The sequence below is a fragment of the Eumetopias jubatus genome, unplaced genomic scaffold (genome assembly GCF_037043125.1).
Source record: "Eumetopias jubatus isolate StellerSeaLion01/CBP00866 unplaced genomic scaffold, mEumJub1_p1.0 scaffold_20, whole genome shotgun sequence".
NCBI classification, from domain to species: domain Eukaryota; kingdom Metazoa; phylum Chordata; class Mammalia; order Carnivora; family Otariidae; genus Eumetopias; species Eumetopias jubatus.
Genome location: NW_028274826.1, coordinates 2,562,911 through 2,574,577, shown reverse-complemented (window position 1 = coordinate 2,574,577; position 11,667 = coordinate 2,562,911). Strand labels below are relative to the sequence as shown.

The window sequence follows — 11,667 nt, the reverse complement described above, 5'->3', positions numbered from 1 at the left end:
GCAGAATGGGTCCGGTCGGGCATCCTCCTGCCTGGCCAACACCTGCCCTCCTACCGCCTTCCTATCCCCATCTCTCCAAGATCATAAAGGATCCCGCTTGGGCTACGGCCATGGCCCTGGACTTCACCCCATCAGTGGCCTGGGGTATTCCAACGCGTCCCAATAGGCCATTGGCTGTGCAGACCTGCAGTCTTGAGCGATGTTCCCGGGGTCAAGGGGGACCGCGGGTGGAGCCCCGAGGGGACGGGTGGGTGGACGCGGGCTCTCAGGGCAGGATGGTGTGGGCACACGAGGCTGCAGGAGGGAGAGAAGCACTGAGCTCGACGGGATGGATGGGGGCCGGGCGTGCTGTTGGCCTGCACGGGAAGGCCCGTGGCCGTCTGTTACCATCTTTGGGAGAACAGTCACACCGTTTGCGAGCTATCAAATGTCACGTATGTCTACGAATTTTTTCATGCTCGGGAAGCTGGACCTGCTCTGTCTGCCTGCTGTTGAAAGCAGAGTCACAAGGTCAGAGTCCCCAGCTCTGGCCCTCTGGGGCCGTCCCCGAGCCCGTGGCCACCGCAGCGCCCTCCAAGCTGGCAGGACAGAGAAGCCAGTGTGCTGCCAAGGGAGGGGGCAGCAGGCGGGTGATGGGGAGTGTGCCTCTGTCCCCTCTGTGCTCCGAGGTAGGGGGGTGTCCCCAGTGCAGTCCCAAGGCGGGCACCACACAGGGCCACTTGGGGAGGCCCCTCTGCTCACAGGACCCATGGGCCGGAGCCTGCTGCCCCTCCCGCTGCGCTCCTGGCCACGCCCTCCTCCACGGAGACTCCACGGGACCCCTCCGACCTCTCCGATGGCGGTCCTGCAGGCCTCGGTGCCCCGAAGTGGGTTTGTGCCCCCTTCCCCCCACCCCTCCCTGGACAGCAGCTCCCCGCCCACCCTCCCTTCACCACCTCCCCCTGCTCCCCCGATCCTGCCCTCAGCCCAGGGGGTCCCCTGCCTCCATGCAGAGGGTCAGTCCCACTCCGGGCCTCTTGCCCTCTGGGCTCCGCCCGTGCACTGGCCGCCCCCACTCAGCCCCGTGGCAGCCACACCAGAGACCCGCCCACCCGGTCCCCCCGTCCGGGCGCCGCGCTCCGCCCGCCCACCTGGCCACCCGTTTGCTGTGTGTGTCCCGGCCCTGACCTCCTACTTCCCACTTCCTGCCAGCCCGCAGCGCAAGGGCCGTGACAGGAACGGATGTGTGTTCGTGTCCCCCCAAATTCATCCATCAGAGCCCCAGAGGGATGGTGTGACATCCTGGGGCCTTGGGAGGTGTGTGGGGTTAGCTGGGTGCTCATGATGGGGTCAGTGCCCGTATAAGAAGAGGAAGACACCGGAGCCCTCTCCCCGACACTTGACATAGTGAAGAGGCGGCCATCTGCAAACCAGGAATGGGGACCTCCCCGGAATTCGCCAGGTCGGCGTGCTGAGCCGTGAGGATCAATGTCCATCGCGGGCGCCCGTGCGGTGCGGTCTGTGGTGCTCTGTCAGGGAGCCCGAGCTGAGGCAGGTGCTTCCATACCTTGCCCTCTGAGATTGTCGCCCCTCCGTCCCCCACCTGACCCGCACTCCGCACGCCCCCTCCCCAGAGTTTTCCACTGGACTCACTGAGGAGCAGCAGGGTCTTAGAGGTCCGGCCGGCCCGGCCCAGGCGCACGTAGACCACGCCGTAGATGTAGTCAGTGGACAGCACGTGGAAGCCCTCGACCCCCTTCACTGGACCGGAAGAGAAGCGTGGGGCCGCCCGATCAGGCCTGCACAGCAGGGGCAACTGGGAAGGGTCAGGAGTCCCTCCCACACACCCAACCACCTTCCAGGCCTAGGCTGCGGGCACTTGCATGCTTGTGGGCTCTGGGACCGTGGCCTGCTGCCCGCCCCGTGGGCCGCTGTCCATCCCATCCACCCAGCCCTGGGACAGAGGAGCGGCCTCTCCCGGGCCTGTGGCCATGAAGCCGGGGACACGCCCACCCCCAGGTCTTTCTCTCCAGGCCTTCATACACACAAGTATTCCTGAACATCGCCTTTTTCCTATCTTTCCGCAGAATTAATGTGTGTGACTGACACCCCTGTGACCTGGGGGGGGGGGGGGGCAAGGCGGGAGCCCTTTGTTGGCTCTGGTTTCCTGGAATTTTCCAGTTTGGTGCAGGGTCAGTCCCACAGCTCAAGGGAAACCCTCGGAACACCCACTCTCTGCCGAGTGCTCCCGTGTACGTGGTGGCCTCTCCCAAAATCAGGCCTTAATTTTTAGGGGCAGGAAGGGTTTCGGGGCCGCAGAGATGGTCTGTCAGATGTGCGGGTGATCGTGGGTCTGGCTCCCCCCGCCCCCGGCTCCCTTTCCCCTCTTGACAGGGAGATGTCTGGGCTGTTTGTGGTCAGGGCTCCGTGAAGAGTGTGCTGGGCCCCCACCCCGGTCCACTCACCGGCTGAAGGCAAGGACCACCTTCAGCTGGCCCGCTTTGTGGACCTCCAACATCGATGCCCCCAGCTTCCTCCTGTCTCTGCCTGGCAAGAATCTCTGGCCCTCAGAGGCGACAGCCAGAATGTACCAGAACCCTGAAAACTGTGGAGAGCGTGCTGGCGTAGCTGCCCGTGCCAGGCTCCCAGCCGGGCCCTCAGGAAGCCACCGGACACTGACATTGGCCTGAGGCCCGGGGCGGGTCCAGCACCCACAGGTCGGCACAGCCCCTGCACAGGGCCCCGGCTGCCCCTCTGGGCCTTGGCGGGCAGGTGCCGGGTGTGCTGGGGCCCCGAGGGCTGGGCTGTGCTTACCATGTGCTGGAATTCCCTTCCCGTGAAAGGCCTCCCCCTTCCTTCCAGCTCGGCCCTCGGCCCCATCCCTCTGACTTCCTGCCACAAACCCACATTCCCGGGGAGTCAGTTCCCACGGCCACCTCCACTAGGACCTTCCACCTGCCAGTCATCTGGTTGTTCTGGAACACGCTCTGCTCGTTCGGCCTCTGCCCACCTAGCATCCCCGGTGCCCTGAGGCAGCACCTGCCTGGGGCCCTCGGCCCTCCCCCCTCTTGCGTGGCCACCAGCTCCTCAGAGAGAGGCCAGGGCCTGAAACCCCTTCCGCCCTTGCGGCACTGCCCCCTGTTCCAGGATGGCCTTTTGGAGATTTTCAGGGAGTGATCTTCCAGCCACCACACACACTGCATGCCTGGCCCCGGTCGGCCTGGCTGTCAGCCTTGGGGAACGCAGGTGTGTGGCTCACCTTGTTCCAGTTGAGGTTGTGGGACTCCCTGGGTAGCTGTTCCTGCGGCCGGGACCCCGTAGCAGGCATAAGCGCCAAGACCAGCACACACGTCAGCCTCCCTGGTCCCATTGTCACCCTCCTTCCTCGGCCACCGGGGCACTGAGTTTAAGTCTCCCCACCCACCTGACCCTGCCGTAGGTGTCCAGCCACCCCAGAGCCTTGAGCCAGCCTGGGGTGGGTCAATGGGGGGGGAGAGGGGCTTTGGGACACAGGCGGGCGGCCTAGGGGCTCGGCCTGGCGGGTGCTGCCTGAATTTGAAGGCCATCGTGTTCCCCTGTGAGACCCCTGGGCCTCCCATCCTAGCCCCCGCGGAAGAGAGGCAAGCAGCCGGGAGGCGTCCCTGGGAGTCACTTCATAGAGATATTTGCACGTGAGAAGCAGGACCACGGTGACGATGGGGCACAGATGGCACCAGCGTGACAGCAGGGCTCTCCGTCCCGAGCAGGTGCTGACGGACAGGGCTGCTGGATGTGTGTGAGCGTGCCCACCCCTAGCCTGCACGCACCGCCCCCCTCCGTGAGTGATGGGCACCCCCCCCCACGACGTCAGGCACGGCCCCACCAGACCACAGGAGGAGCCACAGGCTCGGTCCCTCGGGAATCCTGCCCCCTGCCCTGGCCCCAAAGCTCCAGGCCTGGGAAAGCCACACTCTTGTGCCCTGGACACTGTGGCACCCCAGCCGTGCACCCTGGTGGGCACCCACGCCCACTGCGTCAGCCCGCACCTGTCCAGACCCCCGAGAGTCTGCTCTAACTCAGACAGTCCTCCTTCCAGCCCAGGGACTGTGGTGACCTCTGCTTGCGGAGCAGCTGCCCCCAGCCCAGCCCCCACTCAGGAGCCAAGACCCACGTCCACGTGCCCCCCACCCAGAGCTGGTTCTGGGCTGTATGGCCCAGCCCTCGGTGAGCCCCACGCCCACCTCCTCCCCTGCACCGACCGGAGCCCCGAGAGGGCAGCGCCCCGTCTGACATTGCCGTCCGCCCTCGGCACACAGGTGAGAGGCATCTGTAAGGCCTTGTGGGATCGTTTTATTTGGAACTGCCGTGAGTCCTGAGAGCAGCCCGCCCCACACCAAGCTCCCAGGCGGCTGAGCAAGGAGGCCAGCGCCTGGCCAGCCTCACAGGACTTGGCGGGCACAGTCCCACCGGGAGGTCGATGCATTCACTGAAACCCAAGCAGAGCGTTGCAGGACCCCAGATTCACCTCGAGGGGTGTCAGCCCCGTCCCGGGCCCCGGGCCTTCTCGGGGCAGAGCTCTGGGGTGTCGGATCTGGGGTGATGCTCAGGAGGACAGCTGACCTGGAAAGCCTTGTGCGCACAGGTGACTGGGGGGTAAGAGGACTTGTGAGGGTGGGCACCCAGGACACACCGCGGCCACCCCGCTCTGCCCACGGCCTCGCCCGAGACGGGGCCGGCCCTGCAGGCCTGGCTTTGGGCAGGAGCAGGGGACTCCGTGTAGAGCTCCCCACCCCCACCCTGCCTGACTCCCTGAGGCTCGGAGGGACCCCGAGACCCACAGAAGTCAGCCAGGGGCCCGTGGGCATCGGGTGACACTCACGGTCCGGCCTCAATGTGGCCTGCTGCTGAGACAGGAAGCCCAGGACTGGCTCCACCTAGCAAAGAGGCGCAGGGCCTCCTGGCTGGCCAGCTCTGTCCGGCCTGTGGGGCGGGAGGGGAGCCCTCACCACGTGTGCCCCGTGCCCCAGCCACCCCTCCTGCAGGGGGCTGAAGGGCAGGGATGCTGCTCTAGGACCCTGGAGGCCCGGGGCTCAGCACAGTCAGTGGGAGGTTGCCCAGCCTGGCCGCCCGTGGCAGGGAGTTTGTGGGGCCGGCCCGTGGTGTCCACCACTTACTGTACAGCTCCACGGTGTTGAACGCCTCGTCCTTGAACTCTAGCTGGGTGAACACAATGGCGTAGTCCCTGACATTGGTGCCCAGCCCCCGATAGTCCAACACTCCTAGGCCTAGGAAATACGTGCACCCCCCCAGGGCGGAGCATCAGACCTCACGAGAGGCCCCCCCGGAAAGCATTGTCCCATTGACCCCAGAGCCAGCACACAGAGGGCCTCAGGAACAGATGCCCGGCGAGTGCCTGTCCCAACTCATGCCGGGGGGAACACTCCACCGATCATGTCCCCTCGGGGGCACCACCCCCGACGGAGGCCCAGGGTCACCGCGGGGCACGCCAGGGTGAGCCCTCTGTCTTCCAAACTCTGACAAAATGCATCCTTTCACTTTCTAGTGGAAGTGTCGGGGATGGGCCCGCTCCCCATCCCACGGCATTGGCCAGGCGGCAGGGGACGCCAGCCCAGGCTGTCGGTGGTGGATCCCACTAGGGAGGGCCCGGAAAGCCAGCCCATCCCGCACCGCCCCGTGCCCCACGCCCCGCATGAGACCGTGGAGGCCGTCGCCTTACAGGAGTTCTCAAACACCCATCCAGAGCTCTGTCTCAGCAGCTCCACCACGTTCACGTCACGCCTCTCCAAGCTGGAAGAGCGATCGTCTGTCCTCGGCTCAGGGTCTGGACTCAGGCCCAGAAGAGACAAGGGTCCTACCAACTGCACCTGGCCAGCCACCAGCATGCCGCGCAGGGGATCCTGGCTGCCGCTGATGGTGCCCGTTGCCCGGAAGCCTTCTTCTGCACCGAATCCAACCTGGCCGGGGAATGAGCAGACACGAGAGCCCTGCAAAGTGCAAATCGACTTCCTTCCACCTCCCAAGAGGCCTCGCGCGCTAGAAGCCACGTGACGGGCACAAAAGGAGCCTCGGACAAACACAGGGTCGTCTGTAATTTTGGGTAAAGGCACCCAGTATCCAAAGGGGCCTACGTCCCCGAAGCGGTCAGTCCATAAAGTGAACCAACCACAGAAATGCAGCGGTCTTTGCTCACTAAGATGAGCTCATGGCTGGGAAATTCCAGAAGGAAGAACAACAGGCAAGAGCCATCCAGTAAACTGAGGCAGTGGGGCACAAAGCTGCAACAGGTGAAACAACGGGGTTTGGAAAATCAGAAGACTGATCAAAGGAATGAATGGGAAGTCCAGAAACAGGGGCGCCTGGGTGGCTCCGTCCATCAAGCGTCCAACTCTTGGTTTTGGCTCAGGTTGTGATCTCGTGATCGTGAGACTGAGTTGGGCTCCGCGCTCAGCACACACTCTGCTTGAGATTCTCGACCCCTCCCTCCGCCCCTCCCGCTCGTGCTCTCTCACTCTCTCAAGAATAAATAAATAAATCCTAAAAAAAAAAAGTCCAATAATAAAGCAAAATGGGAGCATGGGAATTTAGCACGTGACAAAGTCAGCCGGAGTCCGTGGAGGACAGAGAGGCAATTCGATTAATGACGTTAGAAATTGGGTAGTGATCTAGAAAAAACCAACTGGTTCCTCCTATTTTCCCAGGGTCAAATCCCAAATGCAGCGAAGATGCCAGAAGCACCAGGGAGTTGCAAGCCGTTTCCTAACTGACGGTGTCACAAAAGCCAGGAGCCCCGCAAAGAGAAAGCTAGTGTGCATCCTCAGAGAAATGGAAAGAAATCCTTCATGTATGAAAAAAAAAAAGTCCTCCTCAATGTTATAAGAAAAATGACAAACTGGGAAGTATATTTGCAACTGGTTTCTGTCACAGACAAGCGCCTCATATTCCTAATCCTTAAGGGTTCTTACAAAGGAGGAAAAACACACCTTAGAGGAAAACATACCAGAGATGTGACCAGGCAGTGCGTTGGGCAGGGAGCACGTACGCTGCGACGCTCCCGTCCTTAGAAGGGCCACGTAGAAGCTGAAGGGGGCCATCTGTTGCCTATCAGATGTCATGGAAGCAAGAGCACGGGAATGCCGGGGCGCTGGTTCAGGGAACCTGCCACGTGGGGACCTCTTGGAGGCGAGAGCACCAGGACCCACGCCACAAAAGGTGTTTCCAGTTGCCGAAGATTGGAGAGCACTGTCTGTCGAGCAGCAGAGCCTGGCAGAAGGCCTATGGAGTCTCACACAGCGATCCAAAAGAGCAGAGCGCCCTGGTAAATGCGAAAGGGCATCACTGTACGGCCCAGCGATCCCCTGCAGGGCGCACACGCAGGAGAACAGAAGGGAGACTTGCACACCCATGTTTATGACAGTGCCATTGACGAACCAGACGGTGGAAGAAACCATGTGGCCTGTCCACACCATGGAACATAATTCAGCCTTAAAAAGGGAGGAAATCCCGACACCGGCTACAACGCGGATGAACGTGGAGGACACGGTGCCGAGTGAGATCAGCCCGGTCCCCGGCGCAGACAGACCAATCCCCAAGGATCCACTCCCCGGAGGCCCCAGAGGAGTCAGACCCACAGAAATAGGGGCAGGGGAGGGGAGGGGTCCGTGTTCAACGGAAACGGATGGAGGGGGTCGGCTGCACAACAGTGTGAATGTGCTTGACGCCCTTGTGCTGTGCGCTTAGAAGTAGCGAGGACAGTAAATCTCTGCGCTGTGTTTATCTTCCTACAACTTTGAAAAATGTCATAAAGACAAAAGAGAACAAACTTTGAAATGTTTTAAAAGAGAGCAGAGCCTCTGTGGACTGATCGGAACAACCCCCCAGCGTGCGTGGGCAAATGACACATGGGTGCTGGTGTGTGCCTGCCCCCACGTCCCTAACACGGGCTACCCTCAGGGAGGAGACGGGCTGGCTGAGGCAGGTGGGGAAGGACCCCCACGGTACACCCTGAGGAACCCTGATTTTTGAGCCATGCAAGTATGTTTGCTGTCCAAAGGCCAACGAATGAAATTTCATTACACAACAAAACGTGAGAGGCCCACTTGCCTCTCCTCCAAGCCCTGATCCGAATGTGTATCTGCAGGGGGCCCTCAGCACAATCCACCTCTCCAAATCAGCGTCTGGCCCAGGTCCCTGGACAGAGATGCGCCTTGAAACTGGCACCAGGAGAGGCTGCTGACCAATCATTCCGTTGAGCAGATGCCAAAAATCGGCTCTGAGCCTTGTGGCATCCCCATGGCTCCTATGGCATCTTTGGCTTTGCATAGGGCCCAAGGCCCTCCAGAGGCCCAGCTTCTGTATTTGGATGTCTGATTCCACCAGCTTCACTGGGACGACCCAGCCACGTGGCTTTGGGGCCAACACCATGGCCCGTGGGACCAAGCTCACCCAACACCGTGGAGCTGCCATCTTACCCCAGACCTCCCCTGCCCTTGCTTGTCCCAAGGCCAGGCCTGGCCCAGGTACACCTGGGCCCCACATCTCCTGCAGGCAGATGCAGGAATGCGAGGGAGGGTACCTGGAGTCCCCCAAGAACCCGCGGCTCTTCAGCACAAGGCATGACCCACTTCAAGCAGTAGCTTGAGAAGGATTTGCCCAGGAGGCCTCTCCCACCCCGGCATGAGTCCCACCCAGACACAGGGCACACACCGCACTCACCTGTGCCTGGAGGACAACATTTTCAGGTTGTTTTCTGGAGTAAGGGTCACCATGACGCCCTCGACGTTCTTCGTGGCCTTCTCCAACGCAAAGCCCTTCTCACCTGAGGCCACGGCAAAAACATCCCAGGACCCCAGAAGCTGGTGGAGGAGGAGCAGGTGAGGGGGGCCAGTCCCTCAAGCCCTTGGAGGCATCCTCTCTCTATCTGGGAACCCAGGGCCCCTTCCTCAGGCTAGCCCATCCCCCCATAGCCAGTGCTGGTCTGGGTTGGCTCTGGGAGGGTAACCCAGAGGTTGTGTGGCCCCACGGGAGGGGCCTGGGCCCCTAGGACCCACAGGAGTGTTGTTACCGGCTTAGGGTCCAGCCTCCTGAGCCACACTGCCTGGGTCTTAGGCACTGAGACCAGAGCCAGCAGGACAGCTCACAGGACAGCCTCATCCTTGCAGGTATCTGCACACCAGCACACATGCCTCGGGGCCAGGGGTGTGCAGTGCCTCCAGCCCCTGAATACCCATTTATATGTCTCTGCATGGGTCTCTGTGGGCGGCCACTAATCGCCACGACACCATCCTGGCCTCCCTTTTTGCAAGGTGGGGAAATTACCCAAGGGCGGGTGGCATTATTATTCAGTGGTGGCCTCTGTGCCCTGCCCAGATGTGCTAGAGAAGGGGGAGTGGGCCCCTGGCGAATGTGTGCCAAGCACACACAAAGCGTTCTTTGTCAACGCTGCCATGCCAATCCCTGGTTCTGTATGCTTCCTTCCACTGGAAGCTTCCAGAATGAGCATCCCATTCCCAGTCACACCACCTGCACTCCTCCCTGGGGATTCAACACTCTTGAGCCTTGCTCAGTCTGGGTAGGCCAGTAACCCTGGTCCTTAACCCTGGCTGGCAGTAGGCCAAGGCCAAGTCCCAGCGGAGGCACAGACAGTTCTTCCAGAAGCTGAAGGTTCGATCTTTTGTTTCAATCTTAAAAAAAAAAAAAAAAAAAAAAATAGAAACCAAAATTTTTTGAAAAAGCTCCCACCCCTTCCTGGCTGACCCATTATCCTGCTCTGTGGGTCTTGGCCTCCTGCCCCCACCCCCAGTCAGCACCCAGCCCGGAATGTCCCGTTCCTTCTGTCGCTCCACTCCACCCTCTCGCCCACCTTGGCCTTGCTGCCTCCCACCTCTGCACTCCATGACCCTGGCCAGACACCCCAGGAGCTGCACAGCCCCCAACGTCCCATCGGAGATCTGTATGGGCCTGGCTTCTCAGCCCTGGATCATCTGAGCCCCTAGCTGGGAGCAGAGGACAGAGGGCTTGGTAGGATCTGTCTGAGCCCCTGAAATCCAAGGGGAGGTGGCTAGGAAGGTCCTTCCTTGGGAGGTTGGAGGGAGTGGTGGAATGTTCAGACTACATTTCCAGACCCCTTTGCTGGCTGGCTTCCAGGGGTTCTATCAACACAAAGACAAGGAAGATTTGGTGGGTGGAGGAAAGATGAAGCCATTTGTCTTGCCAGGCCTTTTTAAGGAGGGACCTCTGCTAGGCCACCACTCCAGCCCCTGCTTGGGAGATGAGTTTACTGGTGAACAAAAGGAAACCAGCCCTTGTACAAATGTGCAGCTCAACTTTGCACCACCCCAGGACCTGGGGAGTCTCAGGCCTCGAACACGGATTAGGGTGTCCCGTGACTACCAGCTTCCCCAATGCCTGGCAGAAGAAGATGGGATACAAGGACAAAAATATCACCCTACTCTTCAAATTAATCCTGTTCATCATGTTTTTTCAAGTACAGTTTCCTGACGCAACATTTGAGGAGACAAAGATGAAAGAAGAGAATCACAGCAGAAGAGAGATAAGGGAAGCAGACCCACCAATGCTCCCTGCGTTGGAATTACAAGGCAGGCTCTCGTAGTCCACTTGGGCTGATATCACAGAAATACCACACACTGGGTGGCTTATAAACAGCAGGCATTTATTTCTCAGTTCTGGTAGCGAAAAGTTCTAGTCAGGGTGCTAGCAGGGTCAAGGAGGGCCTCTCGTGGGTCACAGACCTCTCACAGTGTCCTCATGGTGGAAGGGGTAGGGAAGTTCTGCTGTGGGGTCTCTTTCATAAGGGCATGGATTCCATTCAAGAGGCTCCACCGTCATGACCTAGTCCCCTTCCAAGGGCTCACTTCCCAGTGCGATCGTACTGGGGGCTAGGACGTCAACATGAGTATTGGGGGTAGACACACACATCAGGACCACACAGATTGTGAAAACAGCTATGATCACCTTGCTTAACAAGATGGGAGCCACATTTGAAATTTTATGGTATTTTTGCAATTCTCATAATACAGCTGGAAACCATAAAAAGTGGTATAGATAAAAGACATCTGTGTAACCCAAAATAATCTTACAGATTGCAGATTTGAAGAAAAATATATACAGTAGGCTCTCATGAGCCAGAATGCACAGGTTGTTCTACAAAGGAGACATCTTAAATCCTGGGAAAAAATTGATTTTTGGCAATAAATCCGGACAACTAGATATCCATTTAGAAGAAGATTAAGATGAAGCATATTCACCTCATGCATGGGAATAAACATGAAATGGATCAGAAATCTCAATGCTAAACATGGAAATGGAATCATATGAGTAACAAAAGAAATCACTGGTGGGTTTCTGTATGATGTGGATGTAGGGAAATGTTTTCTAATTGTATCAGATTTCACTCCTGAAGGCAGAACCATCAGGAGGCATATAGATTCACAAATAAGGGGTTTGTGGCAGGAGGTTGACCTCACATCACTGTAGGAGCTCATTTCACAGGCCCCGTAAGGCTTTTGTCTTCTGGGGATTCTGGGCAATGTCATGCAGCCCAGGCAGATCAAGCCACTACAAACCCATAGGCCACACTAACTATGCATAAAATCCAGATGTAATAAAAGAAAGTACTGATAAATAACTTGACTATATTTTTAAATTTTTTATAGCAAAAATAAAGCCATA

At 59.2% G+C, this 11,667-nt stretch overlaps 1 pseudogene; it reads right to left on the bottom strand.

The window, feature by feature from the left end:
* Positions 1-423: 423 nt before the first annotated feature.
* LOC148162116 (epididymal-specific lipocalin-6-like) lies at positions 424-10,824 on the bottom strand (annotated as a pseudogene).
* Between the last annotated feature and the right edge of the window lie 843 nt (positions 10,825-11,667).